Genomic DNA, 20,941 nt, shown 5'->3' on the forward strand with positions numbered 1-20,941 from the left:
CGGTACCTAGAGATATAAATTTTTAATTTTTACATTTGAAATGACCCAAAAAAATCTCCTAAAAATCTAATATTAGCTGAGTGTCATCGCCATAATATCCAACTCTTTCCAGCTTACGAGTCTTCAGGAAAATTTTTTGAACAGTAAAAAAATTTTGTTACATAGTGTTATAGTAGAAAACACAGATTTACTATCAAAAGAATTAAGAATTTCTCATTTATTTAATATTTCAATGAAAATCCGCCTAAAAGTAGGCATCTTCATCAATTCAAAGTAAAAAACTTGAAATGCTCAAATACACAGAATATATACACACCAATATAATTTTCAACACACATTGTTTGGCTTATATTTAATACCATATTTTTAATAGATTAAAATAAAAAAAATTACCATTTATTTTTTTAATTTAATCCTTTTCCATAGGAGATTACTTTTATTCCTGGTTGGAGATTTCGTTGAGTATGCATATGCATGGAAATCGGTTGCTGTAGGATTTGATTGCTTATATTTTGTGTGAAAATTGATTTAAGGATTATACAATTTCATTTAATATATTTATTTATATTTTATTTTTAAAATGGAACTATTATATTTATACACAAACTCACAACACTCATATGGATTTGGAATTATTTACATACATTGAACTGCGCGGATATTGATGCATTATTTTTTTTTTTTGAAGCACGAATGCTTTAGTATTGGAAAACTTTTTTTATTTTTATTATGATTTTTTTTTCCTCTTAGATATTTACAGATTTTTATTTAAAATTAATTAAATTTATATGAATTAGATTATTTCACATGTTTTTCAAACGATTCGTCAGGATGAGTTTTTCTTTTTTTTTTGCTTTAGTTTCAGCCTGGGAAAGACTTTACGGCCAAAGGTAAAATCGCCAAAAACGACCCGGTTTCAAATGCAAACACGTATTCCCAGTATAAAAACAAACATCAAAGACTCTCGTTATTTCAACGAAGCTTTTAATAAAAGCCGAAAATTCATGTATAGTAAAACGAAGTTAAGCATTTTTCGATCTTTGAAAAAGGAAAAATTTATTTATTTTTTTTAAAATTATTTTTAATTTCTATTTTATTAATTTCCTTTGAAAGCAAAAATTACAATTTCGATTTTTTTAGCGCGCTTTACGATTTTTTTCCTTTTTATTTTGGTTTTCTTATTTCACCCGCAACGCACAAAAAAAAAAATACACGCAAAGTTTGTGATTTCTCTGTGAATATCCTTTACAACCTGGCAAATCCCGAAATTGTACTAACTTGTCCCAAATGTTAGCTCTGTGGCAAAGGCTATACAATGTAAGCAAGATGGTAGGATTCATCATCATCCTCTCATTTCTACTCTCTATAGCTAGAGAGAAAATTCCCCATAAAGTAATACAAGGGCCAGACCATTATTTGAGTATAACTCTAACACAGGCTCTCTTTGTGGTTTTCCATCACACTTTTGAAAAATGAAGTTATTAGTGGTGAGTTTAGGGGAGTATGTACTAAATATCTAAGGCGCACGTTCTTTGAGAGAAAGTGAGAGCACCCCCGTGTAAGAGTTCCCGGACAAGAGAGTCTCGGTAAAGAGAAAATCAGAGTGAATAGTGTTGAATATTATTCCCGCTTTTATGTGTAAAGTTATGCCATCTCCAACAATAATGATAGCAAAATAAACAGAGCAAATGACCGGTGCCGCCAATATTCGTACTTCAAACGAAAGCCTTTGTTCGTTCGTATTGCTGACTGCCTAGAAGTATGCTAAATATTTACTTAAACATAGAGTTCGTTCATAAAGTTATGCCACAGAGAGATTTGTGGCATTCGAAAACAAAAACGAAATCTTAAATAAACAGTAATATTGAATATTGCAAGATAAATGTACGTAGGAATGTAGCAACTAAATTGAGAAGAACTAAAAACTGTGAGAGCATAAAAGAAGTAAGTAAACCTGAGATATAGGTAAATGTCGCTTTAAATGCAAGGCAAATTAAAAAACGTATAAATTAGGGCAAAACTAGTACCAAGTCAGCATTACTGTTGAGAATTGAATAAAACTGGAACTGCAAGGGTCAGTCGTAACCAAAAGGTGGCATAGAGATTTTAAGAAAGTGGCATATTCTGAAAACCCTAAACCTCTTAAAAGTAGACAATTCTCGTGAGGTTTCCCAAAATTAGCTACCTGGGTGTCCACTTCCACAATGTGACGTTTCATTTTATATCAGTTTTTATAATAAATTGTGAAATCCTCTAAATTAAACCTAACAATCAATTAGTCTCCACTCCACCGAAAATCACTACTTGAAATTCCAGGGAATGTTCTGTGGAAATTCCAGGGAATATTCTGTGGAATATCCCAATTTACCTAAAATATAAAAATGCCTTTGAGATATTTATACATATATTCAGGTGGTACATGTGACCGCTTAAAATTATTAATAAATGTTAAGGTATTTTATTTGGCTTATGAACTATTTCATTTGTTAATTTGCCACATTTTTTTCAAACGGTGAAACAGACATTTTTGAGAATACAACGAAAATCGCAAAAATTTCGTTTTTGCTCTAATAACTTTTGTATTGATTCCGAAGCATTATTTCCGGAGAATTGAAGTAAGGATACATTAACACACAATTCTCTTTTAAATTTGAGTTTTGCATAATTGATTATAGGAAACAAATTTTTAACCTTTTTAAGCTATTTTTTTCATGCGCTATCGAAGTCCTTTAAAAACTTGTTAACGACAATAGAAATTTCCAACTTCAGACCACGGTTGCCACAGTTGGTACAATTCTACCAAAAATTTTAGATTTTCTACTGTTTGGTAGATTTTGGAAAATATACCTCTCTAAATAAGAGTTACATCAATTTTTATAGAAATAAAATTGTGACAAAATTTTCTATAAAAATACAATTTTGACTAAAATGTCTATGGAAATAAACACAAAAATTTCTATACAAATAAAATTTTGACAAAATGTTCTACAGAAATAAAATTTTGACAAAATTCTCCATAGAAATAAAATTTGTGACAAAATTTTCCATAAAAATAAAATATTGACCAAATTTTCAATGGAAGTAAAATTTTGACAAAATTTTCTATATAAATAAGATTTTGACAAAATTGACAAAAGAAAAAAAATTTTGACAAAATTAACATGACATTTTCTATAGAAATAAAATTGTGACAAAATTTTCTATAGAAATAAAATTTTGACAAAATTTTCTATAGAAATAAAATTTTGACAAAATTCTCCATAGAAATAAATTTTTGACAAAATTTTCTATAGAAAAACGATCATGACAAAATTTTCTATAGAAATTAAATTTTGACAAAATTATCTATAGAAATAAAATTTTGACAACGTTCTCCATACAAATACATTTTTGACTAAATTAAAATTTTCTATAGAAATAAAATTTTGACGAAATTTTCTATATAAATAAAATTTTGACAAAATTTTCTATATTAATAATAGAAATAAAATCTTGGCAAAATTTTCTATAGAAATAAAATATTGACAAAATTTTCTATAGGATTAAAGTTTTAACAGTATTTTTCTATAGAAATAAAATTTTGACAGTATTTTTCTATAGAAATAAAATTTTGACAAAATTTTTCTATAGAAATAAGATTTTGACAAAATTTTCTATGGAAATAAATTTTTGACAAAATTTACATGAAATTTTCTATAGGAATAAAATTGTGACAAAATTTTCGATAGAAATAAAATTGTGGCAAAATTTTCTATAGAAATAAAATTTTGAAAAAAATTTCTATAAAAATTTAATTTTGACAAAATTTTCTATAGAAATAAAATTTTGACAGAAATTTCTAGAGAAATAAAATTTTCTATAAAAATAAAATATTGGCAACATTTTTCTATAGAAATAAAATTTTGACAAAATTTTTCTATAGAAATAAGAGTTTGACAAAATAAATTTTGACAACGTTATCCATAGAAAAAAAAAAAATTAACAAAAATTACATAAAATTTTCTATAGAAATAAAATTGTGACAAAATTTTCTGTAGAAATAAAATATTGCCAAAATTTTTCTATAGCAATAAGATCTTGACAAAATTTTCTATAGAAATAAAATTGTGACATTTTCTATAGAAAAAAAATTGACAAAATTTTGTGACATTTTCTATAGAAACAAAAAAAAAAATAATTGACAGAATTTTCTATAGCAATAAAATTTTTCAAAATTTTCTACAGGAATAAAGTTTTTAAAAATTTTCTATAGAAATATTTTTTTTTTTAAATTTTCGATAGAAATAAAATTTTGACAAAACTTTCCATAAAAATAAAATGTTGACAAAATTTTCTATAGAAATAAGATTTTGACAAAATTTTCTATAGAAATAAGATTTTGACAACATTTTCTATAGAAATAAGATTTTGACAAAATGTTCTATAGAAATAAAATTTTGACAAAATTCTACATAGAAATAAAATTTTGACAAAATTTACATGAAATTTTCTATAGAAATAAAATTGTGATAAAATTTTCTATAGAAATAAAATTTTGACAAAATTATCTATAGAAATAAAATTGTGCAAAATTATCTATAGAAATACAATTTTGACAAAATTTTCTATAGAAATAAAATTTTGACAAAATGTTCTATAGAACTAAATTTTGACAAAATTTACATAAAATTTTCTAGAGAAATAAAATTTTGACAAAATTCTCCATAGAAATAAATTTTTGACAAAATTTTCTATAGAAATATATTCTTGGCAAAATTTTCTATAGAAATAAGTTTTGACAAAATTTTCTATAGAAATAAAATTTTGACAAAATTTTCTATAGAAATAAAATTTTGACAAAATTTTCTATAGAAATAAAATTTTGACAAAATTTTCTATAGAAATAAAATTTTGGCAAACTTTTCTATAGAAATAAAATTTTCACAAAATTAACATACAATTATCTACAGAAATAAAATTTTGACAAAATTCTCCATAGAAATAAATTTTTGAGAAAATTTTCTAAATTTTCATGAAATTTTCTATAGAAAAAAATATTGACAGAATTCTCTATAGAAATAAATTTTTTTTCAAACTTTTCTATAGAAATAAGTTTTTTTCAAAATTTTCTATAGAAATAAAATTTTCGCAAAATTTTCCATAAAAATAAAATGTTGACAAAATTTACATGAAATTTTCTATAGAAATAAAATTTTGGCATAAAATTTTGTGAAATTTTCTAAAAAAAAATATTGACAAAAATTTTCGTTAGAAATAAAATTTTGACAAAATTTTCCATAAAAAAAATTTACAAAATTTTCTATAGAAATAAAATTTCTACAAATTTTGACAAAAATTATCCATAGAAATAAAATGTTGACGAAATAACATTTTGACAAACATTCTCCATAGAAATAAAATTTTGACGAAATAACATTTTGACAAAATTTTCTATAGAAAAAAAATTGACAAAATTGTCTATAAAAATAAAATATTGAAAAAAATTGCTATAGAATTAAAGTTTGACAACATTTTTCTATAGAAATAGAATTTTGACAAAATTGTTCTATAGAAATAAGATTTTGACAAAATTTTCTATGGAAATAAAATGTTGACAACGTTCTCCATAGAAATACATTTTTGACAAAATTTTCATGAAATTTTCTATAGAAAATACATATTGACAAAATTTTCTATAGAAATAAAATTTTGAAAAAGTCAATTTCGTATCAAAAACAAAAATCTTTTATTTTGGAAGACTTTGTAGCTTTGTAGTCAAGATGCAAACAGTCACTTTCGAGCGTTTTTATATTAAATCCAAACCATCGATATCCCAGTTAATTTAAAAATTATTTCTTTAAATGCTTTTCTTTGCTGTAAGAAAAATTTCCTTTACTTCAACAGCAGATCACATTAACTGAGAGACACAAATTTCGTAGATTAATGTCCTAAATTTAACTAAAAAAATTTGTCAAGCTAAGATTAAAAACTTAAAACATTATTTTAAAGAAATTTGCAGTGTATATTCATATTAATAGCAATTAAATTCTTTTATTTTAAAGAAATTTTCCCTTACACAAAGCGTATCCAAAAATTTGGGTTAAATATGTTTTGGTTTTGCAGAGCAAATTTGAATATTTAATGTAGACAACAAATTGCTATTGTCGTATTACGATACGATAGTTACAAATAACAATGTATTAATGCGCCCATACTTATGCAACTAAATTCATCATAATGACAAGGAACTATATTTAGGTGTAATATTTATGAGAAATGTAATTAAAAAAAAATATTTCTCTATTTCTAAATGACATTTTCTTAAAATAAAATAAGGTCATCGATGATATGTACAATTTATACACTAAAAATAAAAATAAAATGTTTGGTGTTCAGTTGAAGCAGGGATTGAACCCTCGACGCTTTGTATGGAAGTCGGGTATGCTAACCATTGCTCAGTTGCCAACTAAATGTATGTTTCTGTTAACTAAAGTTTCTTTACATGGGCTCGAGGGCGCCCAAAACCATGCCCTATAAATATATCTGCTGTGGACTGTTTGCTTTGCTTGTGGGTTAATGGCTATAGCGATAATTGTCTGGTGATGACCATGACAGCTACGTAGCTACGTAGTGGATAGTGTGTTGGCTTACAAACTGCGGTTCGAAAGATAAAATTTAAAACAAATATAAAATCAAATAAATTCTTCCACATTGTTTGTATTACACAAAAAGGAGCTAAAGAACTAAAATCCCTAGTGGAAGCGGGAAGGAGGGAAGATACAAATTAGCCAGAAAAGAATTTTTTTTTGAGTTAGTCTTTATGAAATTGTTTTTATATCATATAAAAGAATCAACGTTTATCACAAAAAGTATATACTTTTTTACAAAACAAACTTCCTTACAAGGAAAACCAAATGGAAAACGACATTTGTTTGTCAAAAATTTGGTTTGGGAGGAAAGAATTATTTGTTGGCGTGTTTGTAATCATGGGCCTATATAAACCAATTTTTGTATGGTATTTAGAAAACGAATTTTTACATCACATGCCGAATTTTAACCAGATCGATTAAAAAATAAATTGATACATTAATTTAATCTGGTTTGGATTGACTTTTGTCTTAATTAAAATCAATTAAATTAGTAGACATGTTTTGAAATTCAATTAAAATTTTGATTGGGAAAAATTCGCTGATATTTTCTGGGGCTATAACTTAAAACTGGACGGATGGACAGAGCTGAATTGACTCACAAATTCACCATATTCTTATGGGGTTTGAAACCAATATTTCAATGCATGACCCAAAAGCAAGTTTAATGCTATGCGACGACCTCCACTTCCCAATTGGCTAAACTCAACACTAACATTTCTAATAGCGTAATGACATATATTAAGTGGTGCTCCTGGATAGAGGGTGAATTTAATCAGTTAAATATAGAGTACCTTCATTAGTCCCACTTTCCACGTATCAACCAAGTAATAATTTCTCTTAAAGAACCAAAAATCCATTACCAATCTCTAAAACTCCCACAAGAGATATGGAGAGCAATGTAAAATTTACCTTGCAAGATAGTCTCTATTAAAATAATACTAACCTAGGTTTATGTTAAAAGAGAACACCAACTAGAGCAGAGGTGAATTTTACTACAAATAAACAATATTGTGGCTCTCTTTAAAGACAAAGAGGGAGAGAAAAATGTTATTTTACATTTACTTTTTGGTACTCTCAGATTTATTTTAATATCATAAGAGTATGAAAGATACCTTAGGCAATTAACATGGAAGTTAACAGTAACAGTGCTGAGTAATTCAAATGCTTCAGATAATGAAGAGAGCTCGAATTAGAGAGAATTATTAAGAGAAATTAAATATCCAAGATAAAGAGAGTAATGAATATTGCAATAAAAGGAATAATGAGCATTGCAGTAATTTATATTAGGTAGTAATAATAATGTAAGGAAAAATAGTTATCGTTATTGTGATAAATTATTCATATACTGTCAAAGGAATCTAGTGAGTTAACAATTTAAATAGAATGGATTTTTGTCTGTAGGAAGATTAAAAGGCAGAACTTTAGGAAACATTGCCTACAATATGACACCTTATATCCTCCTTGGTGCAGATACCGCAAACAGGTCTGTAATGTGATTACTACTATCTCCGTATTAAGAAAGTACAACAGAGCGATAATCTACATAGTCTTAAATTAACATAAATAAACATTAACTTTAAATATGCTGTTATAACTAAGAGTAATGTTAAGAGTAAACCACCTGAATCATATAAGGGTACCATTAACAGTGATTGTAAATAATAGACAAATACAGATTTCTGTTATTCTATTTTATAAAATCATTTTGAAAGTCTTTAACAGTGAAATGTACGAATTAACATATTATGGAGAAACTCTGCACAGGGATTCATGTAAATCACACCAACAGAATTTAAATGTTAATAACAGTTCTGTAGAAATTGTTTTTCCGGTTAACTAGACATTTTTAGTTATGTTCTGTGAAATAATATGTTGACAAAATTTTATATAGAAATAACATTTTGAGAAAATTTTCTATGGAAATAAAATTTTGACAAAATTTTTTATGAAAATAAAATTTTGAAAAAATTTTCCATGAAACTAAAATTTTGACAAAATTTTTTACAGAAATAAAATTTTGAGAAAATTTTCTGTAGAAATAAAATCTTGAGAAAATTTTCTGTAGAAATAAAATTTTGACAAAATTTTCTATGGAAATAGGTTAGGTTAAGGTTAGGTTAAAGTGGCAGCCCGATTAAGATTCAGGCTCACTTAGACTATTCAGTCCATTGTGATACCACATTAACTAAAAGTACCTATTACATATGGGCACTTCTAGTTTTAACCGCTGAACCTTCTTGATTATTTTTCTTTGTTGAACCAACCAGATTGTTCCAAAAATATTAGCAGACTGCTTAAGTTAACGTTTTCCAGATCCGCCAGTAATCTGAAGCTATATGCTCCTAAAAGTTGCTTGCGCTTTACACAAAATGCAGGACACTCACACAAGAGGTGTTTAATTGATTCTTTTTCCTCCGCATCATGACAGCTCATACAATAGTCATTATACTTCGCGCCAATAGTTTTTGCAAAATCTCCTATCAGGCAGCGACCCGTTATAGCAGATATCAGGAGTGATACCTGACGTCTCGAGAACATTAGCATATCTAGTGTGCGGTTTAAGTTGAAATGGGGCCATATTTGCTTGGTGTCGTTACAACCCTTGCAATTCTCCCATCGAACATTTGCCATCATAACAGCCTTCTCACGCAGCATGAGCTTGCAGGTAGCTAGGGGCATACCAACAAATTCTAGTTCCCCTGGAATATGTAAGGTAGTCCCTAGCCTTGCCAACTCATCCGCTTCGCAGTTCCCCGGAATGTTCCTATGGCCAGGCACCCATATTAGGTGAATATTGTACTGCTCAGCCATCTCATTGAGAGATTTGCGGCAATCGATGACCGTTTTCGAGTTGAGGAACACAGAGTCCAAGGATTTTATTGCAGGTTGACTGTCTGAGTATATATTAATGCCACATTTTTTGGAACATTACTTCTCAGCCAATTCGCCACCTCTCTTATTGCTAATATTTCAGCAATAGCATATTTCAGCAATATGGAAATAAAATTTTGACAAAATTTTCTATGGAAATAAAATTTTGACAAAATTTTCTATGAAAATAAAATTTTGACAAGATTTTCTATGGAAATAAAATGTTGACTAAATTTTCTATAGAAATAAAATTTTGACAAAATTTTCCATAGTATGTTCTGTAGAAATAATATATTGACAAAATTTTATATAGAAATAAATTTTGAGAAAATTTTCTATGGAAATAAAGTTTTGACAAAATTTTTTATGAAAATTAAATTTTTTATGAAAATAAAAATTGTGACAAAATTTTCTATAGAAATAAAATTTTGAGAAAATTTTCTGTAGAAATAAAATCTTGAGAAAATTTTCTATAGAAATAAAATTTTGTCAAAATTTTTTACAAACTAAAATGTTGACTAAATTTTCTATAGAAATAAAAGTTTGACAAAATTTTTTATAGAAAAAAAATTTCGAGAATTTTTTATATAGAAATAAGATTTTGACAAGATTTTCTATAGAAATAAAAGTTTGAGAATATTTTCTATTGAAATAAAATTTAGACAAAGTTTTCTATAGCGCAAAAAAATTTTGACCAAATTTTCTATAGAAATAAAATTTTGACAAAATTTTCTATAAAAATTATATTTTGACAAAATTTTCTATAGAAATAAAATTTTGACTAGGTTAGGTTAGGTTAGGTGGCAGCCCGATGTATCAGGCTCACTTAAACTATTCAGTCCATTGTGATACCACATTGGTGAACTTCTTTCTTATCACTGAGTGTTGCCCGTTTCCATGTTAAGCTCAATGACAAGGGACCTCCTTTTTATAGCCGAGTCCGAACGGCGTTTCACATTGCAGTGAAACCACTTCGAGAAGCTTTGAAACCCTCAGAAATGTCACCAGCATTACTGAGGTGGGATAATCCACCGCTGAAACACTTGTTGGTGTTCGGTCGAAGCAGGAATCGAACCCACGACCTTCTGTATACAAGGCGGGCATGCTAACAATTGCACTACGGTGGCTCCTAGAAAATTTTGATTAAATTTCCTATGCAAATAAAATTTTGACAAAATTGTCTATAGAAATAAAATGTTGACAATATTTTCTATACAAATAAAAATTTTGACAAAACTTTCTAAGAAATAAAATTTTGACAAAAATTTCTATAGAAATAAAATGATGACTAAATTTTCAATGGAAATAACATTTTAAAAAAATTTTTCTCTAGAAATAAAATGTTGACAAAATTTTCTATAAAACAAAAAAAAATTGACTACATTTTCTATGGAAATAAACCATTGCACCACGGTGGCTCCCAAAAAATTTTTACTAAATTTCCTATGAAATTAAAATTTTGACAAAGTTTTTTACAGAAATAAAATTTTGACAAAATTTTCTATAGAAATAAAATTTTGACAAAATTTTCTATAGAAATAAAATTTTGACAAAATTTTCTATAGAAATAAAATTTTGACAAAATTTTCTATAGAAATAAAATTTTGACAAAATTTTCTATAGAAATAAAAATTTTGACAAAACTTTCTAAGAAATAAAATTTTGACAAAAATTTCTATAGAAATAAAAATTTTGACAAAACTTTATAAGAAATAAACTTTTGACAAAATTTTCTATAGAAATAAAATTTTGACAAAATTTTCTATAAAAAAAAATTGACTAAATTTTCTATGGAAACAAAATTTTGACAAACTTTTTATATGGAAATAAAAATTTTGACAAAATTTGCTAAGAAATAAAATTTTGATAAAATTTTCTATTGGAATAAAATTTTGTGAAAATTTTCTAGAGCAAAAAAGTTTTGATCAAATTGCTTATAGAAATAAAATTTTGACAAAATTTTCTATAAAAATTATATTTTGCCTAATTTTCTATAGAAATGAAATTTTGACTCAATTTTCTATTGACATAAATTTTTGACAAAATTTTCTATAAAAATAAAATTTTGACAAAATTTTCTATTGAAATAAAATTTTTACAAAATGACAAAATTTTCTATAGAAATAAAATTTTCTATAGAAATAAAATTTTCTATAGAAAAAAAATTTGACAAAATTTTCTATAGAAATAAAATTTCGACAAAATTTTCTAAATAAAATAAATAAATTTTTGAGAAAATTTTCTATAGAAATAAAAATGGAGAAAAGTGAAATATTTGTAAAAAATGTTGTAAAGTCGTTTTTCGAATTCCGATTTTCGGGGACGCTTGAGAGTAATTCATTTTGGGTTTAGTGAATTATCCGAATTTATTTCGATAATTGGTTGATAGTTTCACTGCAAGTAGAGGATGTTTATGAGGAATATGGTAATTCCGAAATGGCCGTCCATCCAACTATCTGGCAGTCTAAAGGTAAACATAATAAATTCGACAAATATAATGTTCCTTGGTTTGATAAGCTACTCTTGTAGTTTAGTCAACGCATGGTTTTAAGCTGAAATCAAAATAAAAATTAAAAAATTTTAAATTCTTTTGGGATATTGAGGACATTAATTTTTTTGACCCTCTGTCCAATATTCCATGCAACTGTTTACATATGTTAGTTTGAATTATCTACCATTAGCAAAAACTTGGTTTTCTATTGTTAATTATTTCTCATTAAAATTGTTCGAAAACCTTAAGTATATGAGTCATATAAAATTTATGAAAATTTGGTAAACATAATACTTACACATCAATGTAGACACAAGGAGCAATGCCAAAAACATTTGTTTGTTTTTCTCTGAAGTTGCATTCAAAAAACACGATTTCCAATATATATGGCAATTTGAATAATTAGGGACATCTGAAAGAAAAAATATAAAAAATCAATTTATTAGATGGTTTATAATTTTATAAAGATTATTATATTGTATATTGATAAATTAAAAACAAGCAACTATAGTTTGGTATTTCCACTCGAAGTTATGGTAATACAACAAGTTTACAAAACACTTTCTATCGTACTCATCTAAGTGTTTCGTTATATTTATATATTGTCTACAAATTTGGTATTTATTGGTCTTCCAATTATTTATTAAAGAAAAAAAGTAGCATATTTAAATATAATATAAAACTTATAAAAATTGGCATATTACTAATTTTGATTACAGCGGTTGTACGATTTTGAAAACTTGCCTTTTATAAAAAAATATCTGTTACAAGAAATGACTCATTTTTGTAAAAGTGTTATACAAAAGTGTTATACAGAGTGAAATGTTAAAATATAAACTAAAAATTGTAACATTTTACAGGTCTAGACTTCCTATAAAATGTTAAAGAGTTCGATTTCAAACTTTATGTGAAAGTGGTACATACACCGCCAAACGTTATCAACATAGAGTATTATATTATAAAGTATTTTGAATAATAACAGACGTAATGGAAGAAAATATTTTTGGGAGATTACTTAAAAAAAAAAAAAATAATAATAATACAAAAAAAACTTCAATAATTAATCAATTGTTAATAACACAACGACCAGAATTATTCTGCAAACTTAATTTAATTTGGATAAACCTCATAAATTATAAAAACAAAACTTAACCCTTTCACTACCGAATTAAATTTAATTATTTTTTTTCCTTTTTAATTGTACCAACAGCATGTAGAAATTTGTTATTTTGAGATCCTACTTCAATTAGTTCAATAATTAAGTTTTCATGGTCTGAAAACTTGATTCTTGAATTGTGGCCTTACGAAAATTAACGCTATTTGGCCTATAATATCTATCAAAGTGTGAGAAATATAGACCGAAAAAAATCCGAAACAATTTTAGCTCTAGCTTTTGTATGAATGTCCACGTACTACAGACATACACTCGAAAAATGGTCTCCAAATTTCCTATTTTTCATTTATTGTTCAAGAGGTTTATAAAAAAAGAATTTTAGTGCTTATCAATATGGAAAATATTTATAGCTTAGATTAAAGCGTCTACTTTAATATTAACATCGAGAATTAAATCGAATCTAAGTGGGGTAATTGAGTTTTTGTTGTTGTTTTCGAATGTCCTCCTATGTGGACATTGGTAGGCAAAGGGTTAAACCCCATAAATTATAAAAAAAAACCCAGACAAAATCTAATAAAAATAATTATCAATAAAAAAAATATTATTTTTATATTAGCCAAACTAATGACAATGCAGGTTGGTTTTATTTCCAAATCATTTAAATTACATCCCAGCAAAACAACGGTCATCAAAAAAATAGTGAAAATGTTTTTTTCCAGATCCGGAAGTGGTGCAAAATTGACGCAGAAGCGATTAATTTAAAATGGGCTTGTCATAGGACGGATGTCCACTACCATTTCAACAGTCGTTGCACTAAATTTACATCATTTCATAAAGTGCACAAAAAAAAAATGTGAGTCAATCACGAAATTAATGGATCCAATTAATTTTTTAATTGAAATATGTCTTCAATCACAGAGATGATAGTATCCAATTAAAAAATTAATGAATACTATTAAATTTGTGATTGATTTTTGTTTCAATTAAAAATTTTATTGAATCAATTAAATTTTTAATTGAATATATTTTAAAACTGAATTGAAAAAATTTTAATTGGAAAAATTTTGGTGAAATTTTTTTCTATGTGTGTGATACGAATTCAGTGTTTTGGTTGTGAATTAAAACATTTTGTGATATTTTGCCAAATAAATAATTTTTATAATTGTTTATGATTTTTAAGGCATTCTAACCCTTGTCTGAAACTTTTGACCTCAAACTTTTTAAAAAATTCGCAATTTTTCCAGAATGGATATAGCTTTTTTTCCGATAAAATTTAAATAATTTGTAACATGTTATTAAATCTTAGTCTGTGCTTTTAATGCAAAAAATAATTTTGAATTACTCATTGAAATTATGAAAAAAGCGAGTTAAAAAAAAATTGATTAACGCCCATTTTCATGAAGCTCCGTTAGTGCTCCGTTAACTAACGAACTTTTAAACCGTATTATGGACATAGCTGTCGTCTTGCCTATATATTCCATATACCAGTTAGTTATCATTTCTGTGATTGAAGACATTTGAATTAAAAAATGAATTGGATCAATTAATTTCGTGATTGAATCAGAAAAAAATTTTGTTGGGTGCACAGAAATGATAGTATCAATTAAAAAATTAATTGAAAATCTATTAAAAAGTTAATTGAACCAATTAAAAAAATTAATTGATACTTTTAATTTTTGTAATTGATTTTTGTTTCAATTGAAAAATTTCTTGAATCAATTAAATTTTTAATAGAATATTGTTTACAACTCAATTAAGACTTTAATTGGAAAAATTTTCGAGAATTTTTTTCTGTGTAATTATACTAAGAGGTCAACTATACAACAACAAAAACAAATAATAAAACATTAACTAAAATATGAAAAGATCTAAAGCTTCTTCGATTACCCATATATGTGTTAACATTACCCAAGATTCTTAATTCCTCACCTAAAAGTATGCAATATTATTTGTAATATAAGTGCAAGTGAGTTTCAAATATAAAAAATCAACACAATCTAATTTTCTAGAATTCAGCATAGAAATGTATGTTATCAACATGAAACCGAGGGAAACAACTGACGGTTAACTCAAAAGAATCTCTTCGCACATAAAATTTTTCAAATTTTCTCTTTTCTCTGTATGAAAAAAAAGTATTTCACCATATCACATTACGAAATTCAACTCTGTTAAGAAATAAGAGATTTTGCTAAAATCTATGACCTCAAATATCTCTCAAATTTCAAATTCAACATTAAAAAAGACATTGCAAGAGAGCCAGACATGTAACTTTTCTCAATATCCAACAGAAGATATCAACAGAAAGCCCAGACACCACAAAACAAACAAAATAGCATGAAACGAAAACGTAGACAACATTTTCACGTGTGTGTTTGTTTTTTTGTCTTATCATCGGTGTTATATCGAATCGTATCCCCAAAACGAGCGGATACAACGAAGAGCATATCCTTTACATATGTCAAAAAAAAAAAAAAAAAATACCACCGTAAACATTGACTTTGACTATCAGTTGTAGCTCGTACAGGAACGAGTGATGAACACGAGTGAAGTTTGTGCGCTAATGTAAATCACGAAAAATCTAGTGAAATTCAAAAGAATATACGAAATATTATGAAACCTCGAGTGAAGTGCAAAGTGAAAAATTTCGAGAAAAAAAGGCGGCAAAATATGAACATAAACAAAGAAGAAAATTTTAACATTTTTAAGGAACAATAAAACTTAAATAAATAAAACTGAAAGGTGAATGTAAAAATGTTACTGGAATCTAAAAATCACAGGTAAGAGAATAGTTTTTTTTTTTATTCTTAGAATGTGTTAAGCAAGATGCATCAAATTCAGTGTTAAAAAAAATATTGTAAAAACTTTAAATTTATATAAGATAACTAAGAAGAATTTTAGGGTTCTATATGCTAGAATAAATTTTAAAAGAAAAATAATTCAATTATAAGCACTTTACGTCTTATTATCAATTATCAACTGTATTAAAATCTTCCTAAATTTGTCAATTGAAATGAGTAAAGTTATTTTAAAGTTGGAAAAAAATTAACAAATTCCTTTAAAAATATGGTTTCTTTAAATTAATTTTTTTCACATCCCAATTACAAAAAATCTTAAATTTTAAATTTCCTATTACAATACCATATTCTCCAAATTTCTATGGAAATCTAATATCTTACTTGAAGTGACTATTCTCAGGAATTTTATATTAATTTTTTTTTATCTAAACAATTTAACTTTGCACTAAAATTAAAATTTCTACGAATTAGAAATTTTCTGTAAATATTTAAAATTATCTAATTGCAATTTCGACTGGGAAAATAGGTCCAACATTCTCGAAATTGATTGCAAAATATGAAGGACAGTATTATAAATTTTGGATCGAGTATCCCTCATAATATTATGAATTAACAATAACTTTGGAATGATACTATCATTTAGGCTAAAAAATACAATGGGGGAAAAAGTAGTGCAACACCAACACAACATATTTTTTGCAAAACGAAAACACCATCAAAAATTTTTTAGAGCTGTATTTTTTATTTAAAAATCCCAAAAATTAGCATTCTTTAAAAATGGAATTTAAATTTTGGGAAAATTCAATTTTTCTCATTTTTTGAAATCTAAGATTTTAAAATGTCTATTGCGGAAGAATATCTCTATAAAATGTCTATGGAAATGTAATCTATTATCTGCAGTGACTATGGTCACGAATTATTTTTTTAAATTTATAAAAAGTGAGCTTGGCATTTTAACCCTTAATTGCACATCAGAAAAAAAATCTTACGTCATAAAATTTTGACCGAATTCTGCGAAATCATTTGCATTTAAAAAATCATAACGCAGTTTAAAAAAATATGTCTTTTCCAGAAAATCTATAATACTTCTGTGTAAACTGAAATAAAAATTGAAATGAAATTTGGGCCGAAAATTCAAACGCTTACAAATTGGAAAATAATGAATTTTTTTCCAGAAATAAAAAAAAATGCATAGTGTAAAAATATTTCTATCATCTATGCTCTACTACAATTAAATGGTTTATTTGTAAACAAAAACATAGTTTAATGCGCACTATATCTTTTAAGATACAACCACTATTTTTTTTTTTTTACCATTTTGCATATTAAATATGTGTTTGAAAGAATCTGTGTTCTTGGGTTAAAACAATTTTTTAAATTACAAATTTCCATAAATATTTAAATTTTATTAATTTTTGTTTTTTTTTTTTCAATTTACTCTTACTTAATTACTACTCTTACTTACTATACTCTTAATTACCATAATTTATAAGATAGGGGACATGTTCCGAAATTCGGAATCGCAAATCGCAAAATTTTCATTTTTCCATGAGTTCCTAAACCCTGAAACTTATAAACTTTAACCCTTTAACGACGAAGAATTAACCGCTGGATAAAAATAAGTTTTTCTTGCGAATTTATATTCTAAATACTTCAGCTGTGGATTATCCCACTTCAGTAATGCTGGTGACATTTCTGAGGGTTTCACAGCTTCTCTAAGTGGTTTCACTGCAATGTGGAATGCCGTTCGGACTCGGCTATAAAAAGGAGGTCCCTTGTCATTTTGCTTAACATGGAATCGGGCAGCACTCAGTGATAAGAGAGAAGTTCACCAATGTGGTACCACAATGGACTGAATAATCTAAGTGAGCCTGATACATCGGGCTGCCACCTAACCTAACCTAACTTAACACCTATTTACTAAGTTAAGTGTCGTCAAAATGTTAAAAAATATTTCCTTCTATGAGAAATTTCATGGCGCATCCGTCTTCAAAGGTAGATATATAGTCAGAATTTTGTTTTTTAAATACAACCAACACAAAAAATACGTGACTTAGCAAGTATTCATGACCTTGCGTGCATGGTTTTGACCACTTTGTGTAACCTTGCTCTCAATCCAAAATTCATTGTTAAAAAAGTTGTTATTTTTCCTATAAGCCGAGAAGAGTGTAGATGTTTTTTGGATTAATAATAGTAATGAGTATCCATACAATCCCAACATTCACTATTTTGAGTTCGTACATACTACACAAAATCTATAATAAATATGATTTTAAGACCGAAAAAAGTTGATTTCTATCTTATACGAGTTTTGAAAAATTCAAAAAAAAAAAAAAAAATACCTTTGAGCTTGTTTCCTCTAACATTCACTTTATAGACTTAGCGTACTTCGGAATGAAGCCATCGATGTGTTCTGCGTCGATAGAATATATTTTTTTGAAAATTGGTTGAAGATTTTACAAAGGAAATACGAATTAGACATAGATGTCCCCTTCGTCGTCAAAGGGTTAATATTGGTAGTATAGTTCTCTTTAATCAGATGTTCAAATTAATATTGTATTGTAGTCCGACAGTATCTCTATTTTTTCGTAAGAAGAAACCTTAATTCTTGCGATTGAATCTTTAGAAAATGTTATATCTATAGAAACTATTGCTACAATTTTATTTCTATAGAAAATTTTGTCAAAATTTTTTTTCTAAAGAAAATTTTGTCAACATTTTATTTCTAAAGAAAATTTTAAGCTACACTTGTAGTTTAGTTAATGCATGGTTTTAAGCTGAAATCAAAAAATCCACAACAATGATTAAAAGAAAAAAACCAACAATAACAAAACAACACGAATGAATTTTATTTCTATAGAAAATGTTGTGAAAAATATTTGTTATTTCTATAGATAATTTTGTCAAAATTTTATTTATAAAGAAAATTTTGTCACAATTTTATTTCTATAGCAAATTTTTGCAAACTGTTATTTCCATAGAAAATTTTTGAAAAATTTATATCTATCGGCAAATTTTGTCAAAATTTTATTTCTATAGAAAATTTTGTCAAAATTTTATTTCTATAGAAAATTTTTTCAAAATTTTATTTCTATAGAAAATTTTGTCAAAATTTTATTTCTATAGAAAATTTTGTCAAAATTTTATTTCTATAGAAAATTTTGTCAAAATGTTATTTCTATAGAAAATTTTTTCAAAATCTTATATCTATAGGAAATTTTTGCAAAACGTTATTTCTATCGCAAATTTGGTCAAAATTTTATTTCTATTCACAGAAAAAAATTTCACGAAAATTTTTCCAATGAAAATCTTGATTGCGTTTTAAAATATATTCAATTAAAAATTTAATTGAATCAACAATTTTTTTTAATTGAAATAAAAATCAATCAAACAAATTAATAGTAGCAATTAACTTTTTAATTGGATCAATTAATTTTTTAATTGATACTATCATTTCTGTGATTGAAGACATTTTAATTAAAAAATTAATTGGATCAATTAATTTCGTGATTGAATCAGAAAAAAATGTTTGTGTGTTGAAAATTTTGTCAAAATTTTATTTCTATAGAAAATTTTTGCAAAATTTTATTTCTATAGAAAATTTTTGCAAAATTTTATTTCTATAGAAATTTTGGTCAAAAATGTATATCTATAGAAACTTTTGTTAAAATTTTGTTTCTATTGAAAATGTTGTCAAAATGTTATTTCTATAGAAAATTTTGTCAAAATCTTAAATCTATAGAAAATGTTGTCAACGTTTTATTTCTATAGAAAATTTTTGCAAAATTTTATTTCTAAAAATTTTTTTTGCAAAATTTTATTTCTACAGAAAATTTTTGCAAAATTTTATTTCTATAGAAAATTTTTGCAAAATTTTATTTCTCTAGAAAATTTTGTCAAAATTTTATTTCTATAGACAATTTTGTTAAAATTTTATTTCTATAGAAAATTTTATTAAAATTTTATTTCTACAGAAAATTTTGGGAACTATATTTAAAACTCAGCATAACCAAAACTAATAGGGATCGATTCTCAACAAAAAAAAAAAAAAACACGTGAATCCAATTGAAACTGCGATATTTATTCGATTTGATTAAAAAAATTTTGTATAGACAGAGAGACGGACGAGTTTGGTTTATTCAAGTTAAGACTTTCTTAGAAACGCCAAACATTGTAAGAATTAAAAATATTTGTTGACGCTCAGTGGAACGGATAAATACATCAACATAATTTTTTGTTTTTGTGAAAGCTGAGGTGTTTTCTTCTAAGTTTGTGGTGGCTCCACGGGCTGACATGTAGCCGTTGAAAGTTGGCTATATGAAATTTTTAGCTGTCAATTCCGCAATTTTAAATCGATTTTCTACATGAGTTTTACATAGATTTGCGTGAAATTTTGTACGAGAAGCCCAATTAATAGTACAGTATAGTGTGCAAAATTTGGTGAAAATCGGTTTAGATTTAGATAGCTTACATATATATCTTACGCCCAATATGCATATAATTCATGGCTCCAGAAGCCAGAAAAACGAACAAAATTAAGTTGATATCTTTATCCGTTCAAAAGTTGCAGAATTATTAAAAAAAAAAAACGATTTGGAAAACAGATAATTTAAGTAGACGTTATAATTATTTATAAAGCATACTTTTAGGCGAGATACGAAAACTAGTAAATAAAGATTTGTTGTTGTTTATATATTGTTCTTTATTTTAACTATTAACTTTAATATATAGTTCATATATTTGCATTATGAATTATAGAGAAATGAATTTAAATGTTTGAAATTGAAATTGTCAGGAAATTGTTCTTTATATTGCAGCTATTTTATATCAGAGAAAAATGTACATTTAACTGGGCCTTATTCCAATGAAATCAATTTGCTATTCTGTCACAAATATAAAATGTCAGTTAGTCGAATAGAAATTGAGACTTTTAAAATAATGCAAGTAGTGAGTTAACGATTATTGGAAAAGAGAAAAACAAGTATATACAGCCGTTAGTTCCGCCAGGTCGAATCTTATGTACCCTCAACCATACATAGAA

General features: G+C 26.1%; 1 protein-coding gene across 1 annotated transcript in view; it reads right to left on the minus strand.

Moving 5' to 3' along the window:
* Lar (tyrosine-protein phosphatase Lar) overlaps window positions 1–20,941 on the minus strand; it is a gene marked incomplete in the record, with an annotated part of 1,210,349 nt that overhangs the window by 771,149 nt on the left and 418,259 nt on the right. Inside the window, 1 exon segment of the mRNA XM_075293564.1 lies at window positions 12,290–12,403.

Source organism: Haematobia irritans, chromosome 2 (assembly GCF_050003625.1).
Source record: "Haematobia irritans isolate KBUSLIRL chromosome 2, ASM5000362v1, whole genome shotgun sequence".
NCBI classification, from domain to species: Eukaryota; Metazoa; Arthropoda; class Insecta; order Diptera; family Muscidae; genus Haematobia; species Haematobia irritans.